The sequence below is a fragment of the Cryptomeria japonica genome, chromosome 11 (genome assembly GCF_030272615.1).
Source record: "Cryptomeria japonica chromosome 11, Sugi_1.0, whole genome shotgun sequence".
In the NCBI taxonomy this organism is placed as follows: domain Eukaryota; kingdom Viridiplantae; phylum Streptophyta; class Pinopsida; order Cupressales; family Cupressaceae; genus Cryptomeria; species Cryptomeria japonica.
This window is the reverse complement of record NC_081415.1, coordinates 725268005-725280455: the sequence shown is the minus strand read 5'-3', so window position 1 is coordinate 725280455 and position 12451 is coordinate 725268005.

Below are 12451 nucleotides of genomic sequence, written 5' to 3'. Positions count from 1 at the left end.
GGAGCAGATCAATGATTAGCAAGCCATAGAAGAAGTTTGTTAACGAATCTAAGGCAATGGAAAGTTGGCAAAAAGATCTACAGCTTAGATTAAACCGCATTACCCTAACACAAGTTCCAAGGTGAATGTGCAAGTTCCAAGGCGGGGTAAAACATTTTCAAATCGAAAGATACAATGAACCTGGACAAGATTGAAGATCTGATGGCTATGATTGATCATGGGAAATGTGATCAAGGAGATTAAGCGGTTAGAAGATTGTTTATAAATAAGGAACTGTTGATAAACAATGTATGTGAGCAAGTGTATGCACAGGGATGCTACATAGTGATTACCGAGCACAAAAGCTTGAAGACTTGTTAGAATAATAGAGTATTGATGCCCAACAGATAGACAAGATTAGTTCTATGTCTAGATTGTATTGAACAAATAGGAATCTGCTTTAGCATTTTAGATGTGAAGTTGCAGATAGATTCTATTACTATTATTTTGTGAAAGTGACAGGAAATCTCTTAACCGAGTGGACTTAATAGTCTTATATGTAAATCCTCTAACAAGGTGACATTCTGATTGAGTGTTTGAAATCCTTTGACAAGGTCACTTCTAACAAAGTGAAGATCCTAACAAATCTGAGGGAAATCCCTTAACCGGGTCACATTTAGCAATGTGTTTTGTAATCTTTAACAGGATTTGCTTTTAACCGAGCATACTCTAGAAGAGTATGTTTCTTAGTGGGTCTAAAATCCCACAGTGGTTTTTCCCTATTTGGGTTTCCACGTTAAATCTGGTGTTATGAGGTTTATGTTGTTCATATGCTTTTGAGTTTGCATGTTTGACAGTTTTGGATTATATGACTGATATATGTTACCGAGGTTGAATCTGATGTTTTTATGGATGATTAAGTTTGTATGATTCACCCCCCCCCCCCTCATCTTGTTGGCTATTGGATCTGTACTTATATTAAGTATTAGAACTATCAATTGGTATCAAAGCTTTGGACTCCGAAAGGAAAGTTTAAAGGCACTTGAGTTAAAGATCCAAAGATGTATAAGAGGGATGCACCCAAGCTGAATAAGTCAAGTTTCTCTACATGGCAGAAAAGGATGAAGCTACATCTATCAGGAGTTGGAGAATATGCTTTATACTATTTGGAGAATGATTTTGTTGCACCGAGCACCTATCCATTGACTATGGAAGAGATAAAGGCGAAGCAAGAACATGTTCAAGCAATGATTGAAATAACATCTGCATTGACTGATTCTGAGTTTAATGATCTAGAAGGCTACAATGATGCAAAGGCAATGTGGACTAAGCTCATATTTGTATATGGAGATGAACATGTTCAAAGAGAAAAAGTTGATAGTCTAAGAGGACAACTTGAATCTATGAGGATGAATGAAGGTGAGAACACAACCCAGTACAGTACAAGACTAAAGGAGATTGTAAATCAAATCAAAGGAGCAGGAGGAACTATTGAAGAAAAGGATGTGACAAGTAAATTGTTAAGAACCCTTCTACCTGCCTATGCAATCTGAGTCTCTGCAATCAATGAATTGAGGTTTGTACCTAATATGCAAGTTTCTTTGGATGCTACTATTGGTAAGCTACATGCATTTGAGTTAAGTAATTTTGATAACAGTGGGTCATCAGTAAATAAAGTTGAATCTGCATTTAGTTCTTTTCATCTGAATGAATCTAATGATTACAATGAGAGAAAGTATAAGTACTCTGAAGGATATCACAGTGGAGCAAGTGAAAGATTCCGGAAGAACATGGAGGAGGTACATAAACTGTATGAAGAAATCAGAAAGCAAGAAGAGTTTGAAGCACTATTGGCCAAAAGGTTACCAAGAGGCAAAGGTAAGTAAAAGGAAAACTACCTTTGAAATGTTTCAATTGTGATAAGATTGGACATATGGCTTCTAACTATCCTGACAAAGATTTCACTGAAAAGAGAGATTACCGAGATGACAGACAAAAAGATAATCATTATAGAGGACACCAAGACTTCAGAAGAAGAGATAGAAAGACATGCTTAATTGCTGATGAGGAATCTGAAGATGATAAATCAAATGAGACTGATACAGAGGAAGTTGTTTATGTGGCCATCAAGGATGGATCAGATGAAGAAAGGTATGAAGAAAAAGCCCTAATATCTCACATAAACACTAATGATTCTTGGATTATAGATAGTGGATGCTCACATCATATGACAAGAGATAAACACAAGTTTGTTATGTTAGAAGATTATGATGGAGGCTATGTTAGATTTGGTAATGATGCACCATGTCCGGTAAGAGGTAAAGGATCCATAACACTTCTTGATAAAGCAAGATGCAATGATGTTTATTGGGTTGAAGGTTTGAAATATAATTTGTTGAGTGTAGCATAGCTAAACAACATAGGTTACCGAATAGAATTTCATAAAGGAATTGTCAAAGTTCATGACAAGAATGGAAAGTTAGCTGCTACCGGGACACAAACAAAAGGTAATACATTTCACCTTGACTCCACTCACAACAAGTGTTTGCATGCAAAGATTGATAACACCTGGTTATGGCATAAAAGGTTTTGTCATGTTAATTTTGATAATCTGATCAAGATAAGTAAGAAGCACAGAGTAAGAGGTCTACCGAGTCTTGAAAAACCTGAGAATGCTATGTGCCGAGGATGCCAGATGGGTAAGATGACAAGATCCAGCTTTACAAGTAAGTCCTACACTTCTAAGGCAATTTTAGATCTTGTGCACACTGATCTTTATGGTCCTATGAAAGTTCAGAGTTATTATGGTGATAAGTATTTCATATTATTTGTGGATGATTATTCAAGGATGATTTTAGTAATGTTTTTAAAAGAAAAATCAAAAGCTTTTCAAATGTTTAAGTGGTACAAGGCTAGAGTTGAAAATGAAACAAGATGACAACTGAAATGTCTTAGATCAGATAGAGGAGGAGAGTTCACATCTGATGAGTTCAACCTATTTTGTAATGATCATGGTATTAAAAGACAAGTCTTTGCACCAACAACTCCACAGCATAATGGAATAGCTGAAAGAAGAAACAGATCTATTGTGGATTGTGCTAGAACACTGATGATTGAGAAGAAGGTTCCACAAACATTTTGGAGAGAAGCAATAAGCACAGCTGTTTACACCTTGAACCAAGTTCAATTGAAGAAAGGTACTTTGAAGACACCTTATGAAATCTGGTATGGCAAGAAACCTAATGTAAGCTATTTTAAGATCTTTGGAAGTAAATGTTATGTTCATAAAGATGATAGAAATGGCAAGTTTGATCAGAAAAGTGAAGAAGGAACATTTCTAGGATATTCTTCTAGAAGCAAAGCATTTAAATGTCTGATCAAATCATCTAACAAAATAGTAGAAAGTGCAAATGTGAAAATTGATGAAATTGCAGAAAGAACTGATGAAAGGAATTCCAAAGAACCAGAAGACTATGATGAATTTGTCTATGTGCAACCGAGAAGTCCTACCAAGATAACTGTTGAAGGAAATGAGGAAGATATCCAGTTACCAAGTGATGAAGAAGATCATATAGAGCCTACCGAGCCTGTATTAGCCAAATATGTCAGAAGACACCATGCACCAAGTCAGATTATAGGAGATAAGGATGATCCAGTGATGACAAGGAACAAACTGAGACAGAACACATGTTTGATATCTGAATTTGAACTGAGAATAGTAAAAGAGGCATTCAACAATGAAGATTGGATAAATGCTATGACTGAGGAGATTGATCAAATCAAGAAGAATGACACATGGACACTGGTCCCAAGACCGAAGGAAAAAAATGTAATCAGTACAAAGTGGATCTTCAGAAACGAGCTAAATGAGAAAGGTGAGGTCATTCAGAACAAATCAAGATTGGTTTGCAAAGGTTATGCCCAAGAAGAAAGAATTGATTATGGTGAGACTTTTGCACCTGTTGCTAGACTTGAAGGAGTTAGAACATTGTTGGCATATGCTGCTTTCAAAAACTTCAAGGTATATCAAATGGATGTCAAATCTGCATTTCTGAATGGAATATTAGAAGAAGAAGTTTTCATTGAACAACCTAAAGGATTTGTTGAAGACAATAATAAAGATCGGGTATGTAAATTGAACAAAGCTTTATATGGTCTAAAACAAGCACCTAGAGCATGGTATGAAAGATTGCACTCTTATTTGATTAAGATTGGTTTTATAAGGACAAGTGAGAACAACAACATGTACATGAAGAATGATGAAAATGGAATACTAATCTCAGCCATATTTGTTGTTGATATTATATTTTATGGAAATGACTCTTTATGCAAGAACTTTGGAAATGAAATAAGCAAAGAATTTGAGATGTCATTAATCGGTGAGATAAAGTATTTTATAGGCTTACAAATACTACAAATGAAAAATGAAATTTTCATTACTCAATCCAAATACATAAAGGAAATCTTGAAGAAATTTGGAATGGAGGATTCAAAGCTAGTAAGTACTCCTATGACTACAAACTGCAAACTATCAAAGAATGATGAATCTGCATCTGTTGATGAGACACTCTACCGATCCATGATTGGAAAACTACAATATGTTGTTCATAGCAGGCTAGATATAGCACATGCAGTAGGTATTGTTGCAAGATTCTCTGCAGATCCTAAGGAAATACACATGACAGCAATCAAAAGAATTTTCAGATACTTGAAAGGCACTGAAGATTATGGCTTAGTATATCAGAAAGGAAATGATTTTGATTTAAAAGTTTATACTGATGTTGATTGGGCAGGCAACATTGATGACAAAAAAAGCACAAGTGGAGGAGCTTTCTTCTTAGGAGAAAGACTAGTGAGCTGGCTTAGCAAGAAACAAGGATGTGTTTCTCAATCAATAGCCGAAGCTGAATATGTTGCTGCAGCGCTGAATTGTACCAACATTGCATGGATCAAACAATTGTTGGAAGGTATAAATGAGAAAGTTACCGAGCCAGTAACTATATTCTGTGACAATACTAGTGCCATTAATATTTCAAAGAACCCTGTTATGCACTCTAAGACAAAGCACATATCTATCAAATATCATTATCTTAGAGAAGAAGTTCAAGAGAAGAAAGTGGTGTTGGAATATGTTAACTCAAAGGAACAAATAGCTGATATCTTCACCAAGCCACTACCAAAGGACACTTTTGAATATCTCAGAAGTAAGTTAGGGGTCCTACCCCTATCTTTTACTCACTGACCGAGTTCAGTGAAAGCATCACTTCGATGACTCTATTGAATATCTTTTGGGGAACTGATGCTGGAGTGATACACTTTAGAATGTTTTTCTAAAAGTGTACTAGAATAATATTGGGATAATATAGAAAATGATATAGGGAACAGGAATCGTAAATGCTCTGATCGAGACTCAGTTGATACACAACAACAGGAAATAACTTCTTACAACAAGAAATTATGTTTTAGTTCTATTCTTTTTGGCATTGTTGTCAAAGGGGGAGAAGACTGCCAAGAAGAAGAAACTAGAAGGAGAAGATCTACCAAAAGGGGAGAAGACCTGAGAGAAGACTACAGATTGAAGTAAAGACTGAAAACAGAAGAGAAGTCTGATGTATGGGGGAGAGCATTTCAACATTTCAGAATCACAGCAATCTGCATTTTTAAAAAAAAGTCAAATCAAGTGGTTTTGCCATCAATGCCAAAGGGGGAGATTGTTGGCAATATTACAAGGATATTGAGAAGGTTGTTGATGATTATGGACATAACTGATTAAAGATGTTTTACTATCTTGATATTATTATTTTGTCATTGATGTCAAGAAATTGATTTTCTAATTTAGTATGATGTTGCCATATCTTAAGAAATATGATATGAAGATTATAAAGAAGTCGATAAAGACACAGGAAAGAATATGATGAATAAGGGGATAAGTTATTCAATGGGAAACTCTACCGAGTCAGACAATAATGAGATCTTGATGTTTTAGATTGTTTTAACATCATACATATGTTGTAAAATGTAAAGGTTAATACTATACTATGTTATCAAGCAAAGAACCTAGTCGGTAAACCCTAAGGAACTTAGTCGGTAAACCCTAAGGTTGTCGCAGTCGGTTAATGAAGACAGAATGTCTACCGAGTAAAGTTTAGTATTCACTGAGTTGTAACCGAGCTATAACAGAATGCATTAAATGTTTACATGTGATATTTAATGAAAGATGTTGATGAGCTAGAGCAGATCAATGATTAGCAAGCCGTAGAAGAAGTTTGTTAACGAATCTAAGGCAATGGAAAGTCGGCAAAAAGATCTACAGCTCAGATTAAACCGCATTACCCTAACACAAGTTCCAAGGTGAATGTGCAAGTTCCAAGGCGAGGTAAAACATTTTCAGATCGAAAGATACAATGAACCTTAACAAGATTGAAGATCTGATGGCTATGATTGATCATGGGAAATGTGATCAAGGAGATTAAGCGGTTAGAAGATTGTTTATAAATAAGGAACTGTTGATAAACAATGTATGTGGGCAAGTGTATGCACAGGGATGCTACATAGTGATTACCGAGCACAAAAGCTTGAAGACCTGTTAGAATAACAGAGTATTCATGCCCAGCAGATAGACAAGATTAGTTCCATGTCTAGATTGTATTGAACAAATAGGAATCTGCTTTAGCATTTTAGATGTGAAGTTGTAGATAGATTCTATTACTATTATTTTGTGAAAGTGATAGGAAATCTCTTAACCGAGTGGACTTAACAGTCTTATATGTAAATCCTCTAACAAGGTGACATTCTGATTGAGTGTTTGAAATCCTTTGACAAGGTCACTTCTAACAAAGTGAAGATCCTAACAGATCTGAGGGAAATCCCTTAACCGGGTCACATCTAGCAATGTGTTTTGTAATCTTTAACAGGATTTTCTTTTAACCGAGCATACTCTAGAAGAGTATATTTCTTAGTGGGTCCGAAATCCCATAGTGGTTTTTCCCTATTTGGGTTTCCACGTTAAATCTGGTGTTATGAGGTTTATATTGTTCATATGCTTTTGAGTTTACATGTTTGACAGTTTTTGATTATATGACTGATATATGTTACCGAGGTTGAATCTGATGTTTTTATGGATGATTAAGTTTGTATGATTCACACCCCCCCCCCCTCTCATCTTGTTGGCTATTGGATCTGTACTTATATTAAGTATCAGAACTATCATCCCCTAGGCAGCTTGGCGACTCTAGAATCCACTTCCTAGAGTATGAGTTTGATTCGGATAGAGGAGATGGTATTTTGGTTACCTTGGAGGATCCTTCCCGTGCTGTGTTGATTAGAAACTAGCAGAATGTCAAACCTCAAAGCGCTTCTTTGTCCTCTGTTGTGAATCCCAAAGGTAAGGAAATCATTTCCCAGTTTCATAATAATGATTTGAGACCTCAATAACCTCAATCATTGAAGTTTGTAAACACTGAGAGTTCGTTTGATATTGTTAAATTTTGTAAATCCTCTCGGATTCAAATTATGCCAGTTGAATATCTTAAATTAAACCCTAAAGAAATTGATAGGTTGGTTAAGTTTTTGAAAGGAAATAATGCATATGTACAAGCCGATATGATACAACAATCAACTAATGATACTTTTTCCTCCAAAGGAGATGTGTCAACTTGTCTTGCTACTCATGAATCTTCCCTTGAAATAGTTGCCCATCAAGTTGATGACATGTTGTTTGTCCTTGAATCAAAACCTAAGCCTTTTTATATATCCCTGTTCATAAATGGTCATAAATTGAATAATTGCATTATAGACTCTGGTGCCTCAAATAACATCATGCCATCTGTTGTAGGAAATGCTCTAGGATTATCCTTGACTAAAACCTTTGGTAGATGTTACTCCATGGACTCCAAACAGATACCCTTGTTAGGACAGATTAAAGATGCTCACGTAGCCCTTACTACTCATCTTGATAAAAGAGTTAGGTTAACTATTTTAATAGTTGATATTACTGCAAGTTGTAATACCTTAAAAATGGTCATCTAAACCATGAGCCCCTAATCTCGACAACGTCACCAAGGTCCTAACCAAAGGCAATTAAATTAATCTTGAGCACACAATTAATTTCAAAAATCATCAAATGTCACATGCCAAATTAATCAACCAGTATTAATTAAATATTTAATTAATTAATTGATCATTCCAAGTAAATCATTTTTAAACAATTATCCTATTTATTTTATTGAATATCCTAGTATATTTAATTAAATAAATCAATTTTCCATTTAATCACAAAAAAGGAATTAATTGAAAAAAAGGAATTAAAAATTGAGAAAAGAAATCAAATGGAGATAATCTTGGAAATCAAATTAAAAATTGATAAATAATCTCAGAGAAAACAATTAAAACAATTAAATATCAAAATTGAATAAAATAGAGAAAAAATCAATTTTTTTCTAATTTTATCTTAATTTTAGTTCAATTTCCTTTAAAATTGAGAAAAGTAGCCAATCATATCAATTCACCTGGATTGTGCTTCCTCTTGGAAAATCTTGACCGCTCATCATCATTTGATCTCAATCGTTGGTTTCTTTTGAATTTTCTATAAATTCAGGCTCTCATCTCTCATTCAAGGATCCTGGAGAATATATTGTTATTATGTTGTTTTTGCTCTAGGTTCACTAAGAATTTGCATTGAGATATTGCATATTAGTTATTTCATATTCATTAAATCATCTAGCTTAAATATTCATATATTGCTTAAATCATGTTAGATTAATCTTGCATATCTAGCTTAAATCTTGCATATCTAGCTTAAATCATGCATATCTAGAATAATCTTGCATTCATTAGCTCAAATTCATGCTCATATAGATTAAATCCTTCATTTAGGTGTCGTCTAGTCACTAGATAGCTTAGCAATCTGAAAGCAATCTAAACTCGCATCTACTAGAAGGCAATAGGTCGCTTTGTAATGGTTTATTATTCATTGATTATTGATTTACTAACCATGCATCTAATGACTTAATTGAAGTGTTATGTATTCAGATATAGATACAGATACCTTATCCACTTTTCACACACACATTTTTGGTGCCCACCATGGGGCTCGAAATTCAATACTGTGGCCTCAAAATCACTTTTTTTTCCTATCCTACAGGTCTCGTTCGTACAGTCTCTGCTAAATATCGTACGAGTTTAATTCTTTCATCGTACGACATTCTGTCAAGGCCTCTATCTTATTGTACGGAACAGAAAAGGAGCTCGTACGATTTTTTGCTCTGATAATTCGACTCTTTGTTTTGCCGTTCGGGTCTGTGAGAAGGTATAATCTGTCGTACGAATTTTTATTTTATCATTTCAAAAACAATTTACTTGCCAAGGTTTTTCATGAATTAAAATTTGATTATACTAACACTGATGCTAACCCTGGTTTGTCTATTGTTTACCTGAGATTTTTATAGCCTAGCCAGTTTCTTGCAGGACGCTTGACAGAGAATTTATCAATCAAACATACACTTGTCAAAGAATCAAAAACAACATGACTACTGATGTGTTGTTTTTGTAGGTTGCCTAAAAGAAAATCGACCAAACTTCATGTTTTCTTTAATGTTCATTTTTTTTAGGCACTTAAATTGCTATCTCGTTAAAGAAATAATATGTCTTTCGTGTTTTCAGAAAAATCAGAGAGGTAGGAGAGTATGCTCTTGTCTTTTACAGACAATCAAAAATCTAGACCCTTGAAGCTTTTTCTAAATTTTGAGATTTGTATACCTTTAGCGGGCCTGTCACAGTGGGAAAAAGTAATCACCTTGTGAGAACGACCCAAGTGAGTACAGTTGGACTTGAGCATTCTAACTCACTATAATAAATAGGCCTCTGATGATTAAAGTCTCAGAGGATGGGATTATTTGAGTTTTCTCTTTGAGATCTCTCATATCGAGCAATTTGTAGGGCCTCGCGGTCTCAATCACGTTTACGTGACTACAGCTTGTTTCGGTACCTTGTCGAGCTATAGGCCTCAATCATGCTTGCATTACTTCAAGGGGTAATTTCAAATGGAATTCTTGACTAAGAAATATAAGATAGAAGCTACCTGGTTCACCTCTGAAAGGGGGATAATCTTTGTGCAAGAGAGATAGTAACTCTCCCAAGACACTTGCCATGTCGTGCCCCCATTAGCACTTGGAGTCAACTAATACAGCATTGAGAATCCATTGTGTGAGACTCAACGGTCATCTTTTGATTAGCTATTGGGTGTGTACCTAAGTTAGCAAGCAAAGGTTTTCTTCTCTAATCCAACTTTCGTAAGGTTAGCATGTTGTGATTGGAATTATTACACATGTTGCATGTTTTCTTTGTTTTCACCCCTAAAACTGAAACTGAAATACTAAAAATAGAGAAAAAAATATCAAACAATTCAGTGATAAACTTTGTCCGTGTCCAAAACTGGTCTTTGTCAATCATCAAAACATCAGTCTGTGTCCAAAAATTGGTCTTTGTGAGTCGCTAAAAAACTATGCCTGTCAGAATTTCATTTATGTCCAGTCCTCTGTCGTACGAGTCTGCTAAATTTTTGTCCTGCTACATACCTTTTGTTGTGCAAGTCTTCATTGATCTTAAATGTTTGTCGTCTGGCTCTATAAAACCTATCGTATGAAACTGCATAACTATCATCTGACCTTTTACAATCCATCGTACAAATATACATCACAGTAAGTGGTCTAGGAGAACCCTTCAAAGGGCTCCCACCATTTGTTTTTTATTGTGTTCTTGCTTCTTAATGAAGCCATTGTATATAAAATAAGAGCCATGTGCTCATAGGTCCTAGTTGAGGTCCTAGGGTCATAAGTCAAAGTTGAGTTTTTCTTGAAAATAGAGGGTATGTGTTCCTTGGAGGTGTTTAGGGTTCTTCTTAGCATGGTGGTGTCCTTAGGTCAGCCCAATGTGGGCCTAGGAGTCAAGAAAAGCAACATTGAGAAAGTTGCTCAAAAGTTGCAAAAGTTGCATGACAACTTTTCCACCTAGTGGTCAAAATCTGTAGTTTAGCATGGACAACCCTAATATGGGCACACAAAGTGAGGAAAGGGTAGTATAAGTAGTTGCAAACCCTAAGAGAAGGGGTTGGATGTCAGTTGTTGTACGGCCCAAGAAAAGTGACTTGACTGTGACTGCAATTTTGCTGCCAGTCGGCACAAATGGAGTAAGACAAGATCATTAATGGATTGATTTTTGAGAAAAACTATGTTGAGTGTCTTGTATGGTGTATTTACTTTCATTGTGAGCATTTAGATTAGGTTTTGTTTTGCAGGTTGTGTGTGTTTGTAAATATTTTGAAAACTTGCTACTCACTGTCTAGTTTTGGATTGGTTTGTGTCAATGGGCTCATAATTCCATTCCCCATTGTGGAATCACCATGAAACCATGGGGAATGAGAGTGTAGACCCTGTACCATACTTCAAAGAAATCAGGGCCCTTGAAGATGCAAGGAGGCCATCTAAAGACCCACTCCTAGGCGAGACTGGACAGTGTCCGGCTAAGAAGGGTTAAGTTGCAGAGGTCTTGGAGAGCAAGGAAGGTCAGAGGAGGAGGCACCCTTTGGAGGAGTTGTAGAGGGGTGAATGGAACACCATTGGTGAGAAGGAGGAGCTTCCACCAATCCAGACAAGGTGGTGAAACCAATAAACCAACACTGTGACCCTGGCAAGCCTAAAAACCCTCTTTAAAACCCTTGAAAAACCTTAAAATCCACCTAGGGTAGTGTACGAACACTTGGAGGCCCAAAACCAGAAAAATCCTTGAGCCCTTGCCAAATGAATAGCAGGTCTTTTAGGAAGTTTCACAAGCATGTGCATCATTTGCAAGAGGGAGCCCTAAAAGTTTGGGTAGGAGGCCTAATTGGTCACATCCTTGTAGCCCTATTTTGTAGGGAAAAGACAAAATTGTGAAATCGGTAAGGGGTAGGAATCTTGAAACCTCTTGGGGGCACATGAATGGGTGGAAAAACCATGCATTAGACCTGGCCTATCCTTGCTAGGACCTAAGAAGGTGTGGAACAAACCAAACCCTTATTAGTCTAAGTAAGGGTTCTTTGAGTCTCATGAGTAGGTGAGACCTTAGGAGTGAAAATTCAAATTGTTGGTGGGTGGATTGGGCAAGGTCAGGGGATTCCACAAGCAGAGGAAGTCCTAGAGACCCTAGGGTGTGGTTAGAACACCTGGTGATCCAAGGAAAGGATCCAAGAGCATAGACTAGGCTAGTCTATCCCAAACACCATCCCATCAGTAAGTAGATTATCGTCTGGAGTCTGCCCAACTGTCATACAAAATTAGGCAGAAACTCATATGAAAAAGTGTGTTTATCGACTAAAAATAGCTAAACTATCATCTGGGTTTGAAAAATCTATCGTACAAATTCCTGGTCTTGTCAGTCAAAACAGTCAAATTTTCCCAAATCAGTCTACAACGAGCATAAAACTAGTTATCATAAT